The following is an 11,129-nucleotide window of genomic DNA, read 5'->3' as shown; positions in this document are numbered from 1 at the left end:
AGTGTCCTGGGGTGCATCAAGCACGGCATCGCTAGTAGGTCAAGGGAGGTGATTGTCCCGCTCTACTCTGCGCTGGTGCAGCCTCACCTCGAGTACTGTGTGCAGTTCTGGGCACCACAGTATAAAAAGGACATGAAACTGTTGGAGAGTGTCCAGAGGAGGGCTACGAAGATGGTGAAGGGCCTGGAGGGGAAGACGTACGAGGAACGGCTGAGGGCACTGGGCCTGTTCAGCCTGGAGAAGAGGAGGCTGAGGGGAGACCTCATCGCAGTCTACAACTTCCTCGTAAGGGGGTGTCGAGAGGCAGGAGACCTTTTCTCCATTAACACCAGCGACAGGACCCGCGGGAACGGGGTTAAGCTGAGGCAGGGGAAATTTAGGCTTGACATCAGGAGGGGGTTCTTCACAGAGAGGGTGGTTGCACACTGGAACAGGCTCCCCAGGGAAGTGGTCACTGCACCGAGCCTGTCTGAATTTAAGAAGAGATTGGACTGTGCACTTAGTCACATGGTCTGAACTTTTGGGTAGACCTGTGCGGTGTCAAGAGTTGGACTTGATGATCCTTAAGGGTCCCTTCCAACTCAGGATATTCTATGATTCTATGATTCTATGACAGGATGGAGACAGTGCTCACTGTCAGCTCCAGAAGGTCTCAAAAACTCCTATCTATTACCTGGACGTTGTTGTCAGCCTACAAAGAACCTCAGCCTTTGTGACAAAATCTTGACAGCTGCCATCTCTTGTCCTCCCTGTCATCACAACAGATCCTGGACCTCACATTTGTGGACAAGAAACCTGAGACACCACAGACATCCAGATGCTGGTGAGTACAAGAATGTGAGAGCCTGAGTGAAACTTTTTTTTGGTTTGTTTTTAATTTGAATTAAGTTCAAATTAAAATCACCTGTAAGATCTGAGGTGGGTATTTGCTACATTGCTACATTCCTACACATACACGTACACACACAATTGGGAATGTGTCTCAAATATGATTTCAAATGTGAAGAATCTATACTTGATTCAAATGATCTGATTAAAAACACTGCCTTGGGCCCATTCCTTCAAGATGTCCCCCTAGGATCCTTTCTAGCAGTTTATCAAATACTTTACGAAAGTTACATGGTCCAAAGCACATACAGCCGTATGTGCACGTATATGTTTATCAAAATGTATATATTCATTTAATTCTTGCCAACTTCTGCCTTATTAGTAAAATCCAATTCCCCATATGCTGAAACAATGACCTTTATATTAAAATTCAAGGATTTATAAAACAGATGGTGGAGACAAAAAAAAAAAAAAAAGAAAAAAAAAAAAGAAAACAAATAAACCCCCAGCTTGTCCGGCTGCAAGGACCAAAGTATGCATATTAAAATAATCTTGGAAAGCTGGCTGCAATAGCTAAACCATATGGGCTTAGTTTGTTATACGGTACCCTTGAGTTAAAAGTTATTAGCATCTTCTCTTATGCTGTTCATGAATAATATGTAAAACGCTATCTGATGGTGTTGATAAGAGATTTAACATTAGTGAGTAATGGGATTCATAGGGTGTGTGCTGTTCATAGTGTTCAGGATTCAGACTGGTTTTGAGTAGAGATTCTGATATAAAGGGGAAATGTGGTATTTATGTGGCTTTAACTATGGTGCTAAATGTACATAAAAGAAAATCGGTAGGGTTTAAATAGCTGAAGACACCTGAAGAAAATTTATTTGACAGAAAAGCTGTCATCTGTCCACTCAAACCAGTTTCTTGGGTTAAAAGGTATTTATAGTCTTTTTATTAAAGTTTGCAAAGAATTAAAGGGAAAAAAGAGTCTTAAATTGTCGTTAATCCATGTGACTGCTTATACGAGTATCATAGGAGGAACTGGCTTCAGAAAGGACTCCTACTTTCTTTTGTCTTCTATCCTGACTATAAGGTTTTAATTTGTAGGTTCTCTTCATTTTCTCCCGTGAAGGATGATGTCTATGTAGTTGTTGTCTTGGTGGTGGTGGGTTTTGTTTGTTTATTTCTTGAATGATATGAATTTATTCTTCCCATATTCTAAGCTTCTTGAACACGAGCCAACTTTAGAGTGGTACCTGTCTATTTATTTGTATGTGCTGCAGTGCTAAGCTAATAATTTCTGCTGAAAAGAGATTGCTTTGCTTTGGGGATGTGGCAGTTTCTGGTCTGTTTTAGTGTTCGTTCAGGCTGTGGAACTTGTGTGCAGACTTTGCAGTCACGCCTGTAGTCGAAGTATTTCCTAGATCCTGAGACAGAGTCTCAAAAATTTCAAAGACAATTTCTATGTATGTACTGTTATAATGCTTGAGACATGGAAATGTGTGATTATTGTATGATAACAGAACCAAATGCATTGAAAGGCAGAAAACATATCTGTTTCTTGCTTTCTCAATCCTGACTTGAACATGACTGAATAGGAGATGGAGAGTTTATACTCAAAGCTGTTGGTCAGAAAACAGTACTTGTAGGTACTTTGGCAGCTTACCACCTGACAGCATAATGTTGACCTTCTACTGTAGTTTCCATTTCTCTTCTGGCAAAGTAGACTTGCTGTGGGCTTTGTGCAGTACAGATATTCAGATAGCAGAATTTATCTAGCCTATTGTGTTGTATTAGTATGCTGCTGACAGCATCTTCCTTGTGCAAATAAAACATAAATGATGTCTTTAATTAGTTTCCTGCCATGGCATCCAACATTAAAAATGGTTGTCCTCAAACACATTTGTCACCCTGACATTTTTCTGTGGAGGCAATGGTCAATAACCTTTAAAGTATCAGTTACATTCCAAAGATAATTTCTTACGTTCCTTTAAAAAAAAAAAAAAAAAAGCATAAAAAAAAAGCATAAAATAATGACATTCTTCAGAATGACAGAAAAAAAACTGATATTTGCCCAAGAGTGAAACTAGGACCTACTGGGCTCTTGATTGATAGGATCAGAGAAAGAGAAAACCTTTGCCAGGTTGAAGGTTTCCCTTTTAACTGCTGTAAAAATATTTCCAACAAGAGCACAAATTTTCTTCTGTCTTGATAGACAGTGGTGCTCTGCCTTTCATGCCCCTAGTTGGTAATTTGTTTACATGTTAGTAATTTTATATTATTGGTGTATATGTCTTTCACTGACATTATTTTATGCAGCTTAATTCATTTTATACTCTAGTGGCAATTCCTGTTTAATTTAAATGCTGCAAAACCTAAACCATTCAAGCACAAATTTGCATTTGACCTGTCAGAGGAAATGACTGACATCTGTCATCCCTGCTCATTGTTTTGAGGCTTGGCAAGTTTTCTATTTGAAAAATTCAGATGCAATGATTGTTGTTGAAGACTGCCAGATGCAGTATCAACAGATAAGATGGATAAGACTGCCATTGGTTCGAATAGCAGTTGATATGCACAGCAACTTGCAGGAAGCAAATTGTTTAGTTGAATTTTGTCGCTGCTCAAGCATTAAAAAAAAAATACAAAATACTTCTGTGTTTCACAAACGTGAAATTTAAGTCTTTTAAGTTCAGTGAAAGTACTCGTACAAGATCTGACTATTAATTCTGGAAAAAATGCATTAATTCTGCATACTTATTATACTCTCATTTCCATCAGAGCAAGCATCTTCTGTGGAGTTCTGGTATATTCTGCTGCTGGTGGAATAACAGTCTCTCCATTTACCAGCCCCAGGCACTGATGATATGTTTTTACTCTCTTCATGGTCTTTTGCCAATAGTTGGCCAAACAATATTGAGTGTTTGTATGCAGAGGTATTGGCTTTGAAAGACAGGATGTATTTAGCCTGCAATTGCTTTCCATGAGCAGCTGGGCACTAGCAAAGGAACCCTGGGAGCGCCGAAGGGGAGTTTAGGACCCCAGAGCTGGAGGGATGGAGTGCAGAGAGTGTTGACAACCCATGGACCTTCCCTCTGGTCTCTGGTTTTTTAGTTTCCTATGAGTAACACAGTGATAATGATGCTCCCTGACTCACAGGGATGTTTTGAGAATAAACACATTAAAAGTGTGTAAGGCACTTAGTAACTATGCAGATGGGAGCTATAAAAGTCCTTCAGACAGAAAAACCTGAGCCTTAGCACTTCTGTGACCTAGATCAAGCAGCTCTGATCCTGTCACTAGACCTGCCTGAGCTCATCTCCCTCAACTGTGTAATTAGCTGGTCTCAGATGGAGCCCTAAAAATTTCTAGAACCTTTTGGAGCTTTTCCTTTTCCCTTAGGGTCTGGGCATGCCACTTTGCTTTAGTGATCTACAGGGTTTAGATTACTTCCTAACATACTTCAAGGCTAGTTTCTACCTGGTCTTCCCCTCTTGTAGCTGCTCTGCTGACATTGTAGCATTCAAGTATGAAAATAAAATAATTCATGTAATACTTTTTTCTCTTCCAGAGGGCAGAATTAGATCTTCTCTAGAGGAATCTCATCTTCATTGTAGCATCTCTTGCGATGTGCAGGAGTTCAGCTGAGGGAGCAAAACATTTCATCCAACTCTTGATATAGATACTGGAAAATCAGTCATGGTCACAGGATTCTTTTCTGCAATAAATATTATTTTTCTATAATTTGTTCTAAGCATAGAAATTATTGATGCATATTGCAGAGTTTTTCTATGCTGGCTTCCTGTTAAATGAAGCCGGCAATTAAAAGTTAAGAATTTCCTTCTCCTTTATATAACATGTGATTTTTGATTTGCTACCAGTTGAAGGAAGTATTGTTGCAGCTGAGCTACATTTATCTCCTGTAGGTGACTTTTTTGTTGTAGGCAGGTGATTAATTTGGTAAATTTGATAAACTGAATGTAATATGTTGCTTGGAGTTGTGTCAAGTGGAGCAATTTTTTGAATGGTTGTAATTTCCAAGTGGTGTGTGAAGAGAAGCTTTCTTCTGAAGTTTTCAGTCTGGCAAAGGACAGACACCCTTTTCCAGCACATAGATAACAAAGGTAATAGATGCAATTGCCAGTTTGCTTACAGTGAGGAGAAAGAAAGGAAAAGCCAGGACAATGAAACAATGTGTCTTATGATGTGATTCAGGGAGCTTTTTTTAAAAAAAATAAACTTTCTTTTCATTCCTACCCATCACCATCACATTTTCTCACATTTTAGGCTTGGAAATTGTCCCGTCTCTCTTTTGTTGCAATGTTTTTTTGTTGTCCTTGCACCAGGGACAATGCTGCAATGCGGCAAAGGGCTGCCCCTTGCAGTGGCTGTTCTGCCTGAGGTCCTGCACAGCAGCATGCCCAAACTAGAAGTTTGGGATTGCAAGGTCCAGGCTCTATCATCCAGCAACCATTCTTATTAGCATCAGAATTACACTGTAGTAAAGCCACAGCTCTAAAAATAGTGAATCTTTTCATGGATTCCTATGAGGAGAGTTACTACTACTGCTCTGGGAGAAGTCCTGGAGACTACAGAGTGATACAAATCAGTTAGGAGGACTTTACTCTTTTATCCATTAATATTTGTAGTTTCCTTTGAAGAGTTATTGTTTGCCACTGTCAGACAGCAAACACAGCTCAGGAGTTCTGTAAAGGGTATCTCAGACATGAGTTATCTCAGAAATAATGAAAGGAGGATAAACCAAATCTGCATTCCCCTGCAAGGATGGAGGTCATCAAGACATGAAAGATCTTTCCAGCTCTGATGATATCCTTCTTCTTTTGGACAGAAAGAAGTAGAACAATATGGTAAAATTCTCCCTAATTTATGAATTAGATGTAATTTTTCTGGGAAATGTAACCATTTCCAATGCAAAGGATGTCTTGTAAAAACTCTTTGTTCATGTTATACCTTAACACAAATGAAAAAAAAATCAGTGAACTGGAATTTAAACTCCTTTCACAAATTCCCCCTTTTTTTCTGAGTTCAGGAGAATTGCTTTTCAGATACTTCAAGAAATGAGAAATTCAGAATGTTCAGATGGAAACAAACAAAAAAAAATATCTACTTTGCTGTACTAAATTAGTTGTGGTTATTTATAAATAAGAATGAAACAAAGGCAGACAATGGGCAGCAAAATAAAGACTATTTAGTGGTGGTCTTTGTTCAAAATGCAAAACAAACTTCTACAAATTTGTTTTGCTTCTCTCTTTTAGTAAGGATTAGTTACCATAGCAACTAAAACATAACATGATATACCCTTTGCTACTCCCAACATCTACAAAGCAGTTTTTAAGAGAAAAAAAAAATCTTAATATCAAAAAGAATGGAAGAGACGAGGTCTTTACAGTGTAAGGAAACTGCACTGATACTCAGCTTTCCTTTGCAAGTGTTTGATCAGAGCAGCACAAGGGACCTGTACTTCCACTAATGATATGGGGCAGAAGAGGGAGATTATTTTGGTTCTGTTTAGAGGTCAGTGAGAAAATCTATGACCACCTAGCTGAAATTTGGTCTGAAGTACAGTGAAGTCAAGTTGGTTGCAGTGAAGATCATCTCTAAAGCCAGAAAGAGCTACAGTATCTCAGTAAGTTCTCTTCTTAACTCTGCTTTAGGTGCATGACCACAAACAAGACAGTCTCATATAATGTACCTGAAGTCTGGAAGGATTTAGCAGCCAAGGATCTGGGTCTGAGTTTTTCTGCTATCAGCATAAGAAAAATAATACTTTCCTGTTTAGGATGCAGAGGCCATGGGAAATCTCTCCAGTGCTCCCTTGGGCCTGATTCTGTGGCTGAAGGGGGTATCAAATGGGGATATTTCACATTTGTATTGTCTCATATTTAGCTGATACTGTAAAGAAAGCTGTTAGCTCATGATATATCATAGGCTGACACTATATATTCTCGAATGTGATAAGGCTGGTTAAGTAGAAGAAAACCGTCCATCTAGAGTGTCATCTAGTAGTGGCCTGATAGAAAGATGAAGTGTAGGAAAAGGCCTGGCTGGGTAATACATGTACATCTAATTCCTCCTCCAGACAAATCAGGGACAAAAGGAGATGCATTCTTCCTTGCCTGTGCCTTTAGCACACAGAAAAAAAAATCTCTTGCTCCACCTGCTAGTAGGTGTAGGTAGTGGAAAAGTAGCAACTGGACATTTTACAGCTCTCAGGAATAATTTCCAGATATTATTTACCTGCTTTGTATTTAGACTTCTGGTTTAAAAGAAGGGTTTAAAAAAAAAAAAAAAAAAAAAGACTTCACCTGGTGGGTCACGCGTAATCATTTTCTGTCTTAAGCTACCTGTGGCTCACATCTGGAATGGCTCACAATTGGAATCTGGATGAGAATATTCCTTGCTTTGTCCTTGATTTCAAAGTAATCTACATAGCTTTTCTCCATAACATCCATTATCAGTTCTCAGAGCCTGTCTAACCCCCTAGTAAAACGCATTAAAGAAATTCACAGTACATTTACTTACAATTGGAATTAGGCTATCTTAGATATTTCCAAAAATAATACTTTTGGAAGATGTTTGTCTGGATCAGGACCAATAGGAAGGCCTTTGGGCTAAATTTTCAAATGTATATGGTTTTGTTTTGCTACATTGATGATCCTGCTGTTTGTGGGTCAGTTATATGAATCCTCCTGAACAGATATAAGCAGCATAAGATCTTTTATACTTGCTGTTTTTCCACAGTTGAACTTGGATTTCCTTTCTTATTCAATATTGCAGTGAAAATAAAACAGATTGTTTTATTTTTTACTGTGAAACCTGGGTTTGAATGAAGAATCGTTAAGAGGTTTAATATCCTATCTTACACTTTGGGAACACAAAATTTGCTGCTCCTGTCACCTTCACATTCGCATCCTGAGTTCCAGCTGATGAATAAACAGACGAGATTATCACACAGGGAACATTCATGTGTAAAATGAAATTCCTATTAAAGTTCATTGCTTCAAATGAAATACGCTTTGCAGCTCTTCCTGTAGCGATTCCTGCTGGGTTCTGTCATGATATGCTGAAATGTAGTCTTCCTTCTCTCATCCTTCTGCTCAGCCCTGGAAGAATGTGATCATTTTGATGAGGCTTTGTGAAGGTTTTGATAGAAAATGCTAGCAATTATTGCATTATTCAATTCCTTGATTAGAAACTGGTCTTGGGCCATTAGCGACATCCTCATTTAAAAATACTTCTGTTTTTTAAATGATGTTGAGTTGCTTTCACCTAAGGTTTCTGAGTTACTTTGAATGTGCATACCATACATTGAAATTTTCAGCCTCATGAGTGGACAAGCCTCCATGAAGATGCCTTACTCTACTTTCCATAGTCCTCCAGGCCTACCCCAGAAGGCTTTGCACACTAGATAAACCCCATTTTTATAAACCCACATCTATGTCCCATGCCAGGGCACCCAACAAGACAAATGACCAGGAAATAACCTTACATATTTCTCTGAAGTACCCTTTGTTCTGGCTTCTAACTCCATAACACTCCCAGGCTGGATGTAGCACAACATTTTAGTTTTGCTTTCCTCTCACAGATGTGCCCAGCATCATTTTAAGAAGCAAGTTCATGTTTTTTTATGTCTTCTTTTTATCTACACGCAAGTAACCAACAATTCTGACTTTCTTGTAATCCAAGAAATTTATAATCTTTTATACATTTCTGGGTTAAAATATATATATATTTTTTGTAATTCTGCAGTTTAAGTACTATATTAATTTGTACATTGCTGTCGTCTGAGAGCCGAGGATAATGAGGGCTTTCAGTGCTGTTACTCATTTGACATTAAACATTCCTTAAATCCATTCCCATTAAATTGCAGTCAATTGCCAAAGATGTTCATTTCAGATACCGTATGCCTAGTGAAAATAAATGCATACAATTGCTTGTTTAGCCAAGTATCCTTTAGAAAAGAATCTCAGAAAAGTGACACGGAGAATTAACATTTTTCAGAACTGGTGTTTGTTTGCTTGCTTGTTTCCAAGACTACAGAAGCAAATCTCTTGCTTTGGGGGTTAATTTTTCTTGTGCTACCATTAGCTTTTCACTTAGCCAGTATTTTTTTTGGCTTATGCAATGAGCCTCAGCAATGCTTTAAGCGGGTGTGCCTGCAAGCTCCAAATCTCTCCCAGATACATATTCAGTTTACAAATCATATCCTTTTCTAGTTGATGATACTTATGCCTATTTTAGGTGCGTGTGTTTATAAGTGACAATTCCCACTGAGTTATTGTGTTGTTTATGGTATTTCAGCTAATCCCAACTCTGAGGGAAGATTTTACTTGAGTGTTCTTATTACATTCCAGGCTTCTAGGAGGTGACTGGGGAAGAAAAAGCCCCATGGGGAAGAGCAGTGGGTGGATATTTTTTCTTCCCTTGGGAACTGTTGGGCACAGGGAAAGACCATTCTACAGAACACGAGTGATTTGCAGTAGTCGTTAGGTCTCTGCAGAAAGGTGCAGCATCAGAGGGGGATGAAATAAATATCTCTCTAGGGCTTGGAGAGTACTGGGCAGAATTTGCTTTAACTCAGAAATTCAGTGGAATAGAACATAGTGAACAGGTAGACTTGGATATGATTTTTTTTTTTTTCTGGTTGCTTCTCCAGGTTTCAGGTTTTAAATATGTTGGCCTATATTCCAACATATGGGAAGGCCCTATTTATTCAGATACAACTCATTCTAGTTTATTTTTTTTTCATCTTTCAGAAGATGTAAAGTGCAATTGCCAAAAGAGGAATGATTGCATAGACCCACCCCTAAGTTCAGTGCAATTGGTTTTCCTGTAATACTGGTCTTTTACAGTAACAATGTGACACTTGTTATCTCCATCTACCAATGTGCAAGCCATCTCTTGTATTCAACTATTGAGCCCAATTTTTTATTTTTATTTTTTTATTTTCCATGTCTTGTGTTTCTCATTTTGAGCCTGTAGACCTGTTCCTGCATGACTTTAGGATACCTAAAATTTATTTTATTTTTTTTCTGGTTATGTAAATAAATACAGCTATGTTACAAAAATACAGCAATGAGTTCTGATGGATTTTGATTACCCTAATTTTATTCATCAGCCTCTTTCCCAAACTCTGACTGATCTTCCTGCAAAACTAGTTAGTCTTGGCAGATCTAAGACAACTATACCACTCTCAATTTGTCCCTTGTCTGGTGAAGAATTTTCCCTGGTAGGTGCTTGACACAGTTGAAAACATTTGTATTCCTTTAGCTCAGCTGGAGAAACTCTCCCACTGTTGCGAAGCAAAAAAAGAGGACTCAACTTCTTTTCTGCAGATTTTCCTAGCAAAGGCCTGTTGTATGTAACTACTGGAGTCAAACCCTTTGTAGTAACTGCACTAGTGAGCTGGGAATTAAGGTGTGCACTTAGTAACCAGGGGCCTTCGCTATGCTCCCTCTGGTCTGCTAAAAAGATTTTCAACTCTGTTGAAGAACAAAGTTCACACCTCCCTCCATCACCGGTTCAATCACAGTGGCTTACAGTCAGAGACCTTCATCATAAAGAAAAGGAGTAAGTTAAAAAGAAAGAAGCTTTAAATAGGAAAATGAAGTTTATATTCCTTGAAAATAATTATTTACCAAAGTAATGAGTAACAATCAGTGGGAATATTTTCAGTAACTAAGATAAAACATCTTCAGATTTTTTTGATGACTGGACTGTATCTGTCCTGTCTATTCTTTCAGTGACTATGAGGCAGCGGGACCTCTGAGTAAATAAAGCACTGAGGATGAAGTTGGTGAAACAAAGCTTACCTCCTACCTGTGTGAAAATACCATTTACTTCTTTCCTGTTGCCTGAATTAACACAATAGCAAGCAAGTTTAATTATATTTTATTATTTAATTGATTTAATGAGTTCATCCACTATTTCATCACCATTACACTTCTGCATTTTTCTCCCTTCTTTCATAGGGAATAGCATTTTTTAATCTCTGTGTAAAGACAGAGGTTCTGAAAATGACTTACAGGTGGAGCACTTCTTTCACAGGTGTTATAGGGAGAGTAACAAAAATCATTTATTAGCAGGTAAGAGGTCACATATAAAGGTAGTTCTTTGCTGAGGGTGAGTCAAAAGATGAGAATTATTTCTGTGTTAGCATTTCTTTGTCATACATACAAATCCACATGCAAAGACCTTTCTGACACCAGTTTTTAACTTGATGAATTTTTAAATTTCTTCACAAAACTCCCGAGAGCATTACAGCTGGGCAGATTGGTTAC

At 38.3% G+C, this 11,129-nt stretch overlaps 1 long non-coding RNA gene across 3 annotated transcripts in view; it reads left to right on the top strand.

Moving 5' to 3' along the window:
- The first annotated feature begins 611 nt into the window (after positions 1-611).
- LOC137858536 (uncharacterized) overlaps positions 612-11,129 on the top strand; it is a 127,928-nt gene continuing 117,410 nt past the window's right edge. For 2 of the 3 annotated variants that reach the window (XR_011097811.1, XR_011097810.1), the window contains exon 1: positions 618-823. This is a non-coding gene — a long non-coding RNA (uncharacterized lncRNA). Of the gene's footprint in view, positions 824-11,129 lie in introns of all 3 variants that reach the window. The other variant, XR_011097812.1, reaches the window with a different exon arrangement.

The sequence above is a fragment of the Anas acuta genome, chromosome 6 (assembly GCF_963932015.1).
Source record: "Anas acuta chromosome 6, bAnaAcu1.1, whole genome shotgun sequence".
Classification (NCBI taxonomy): Eukaryota; Metazoa; Chordata; class Aves; order Anseriformes; family Anatidae; genus Anas; species Anas acuta.
Note: the sequence above shows the minus strand (reverse complement) of the source record. Positions and strands in the feature narration are given on the sequence as shown.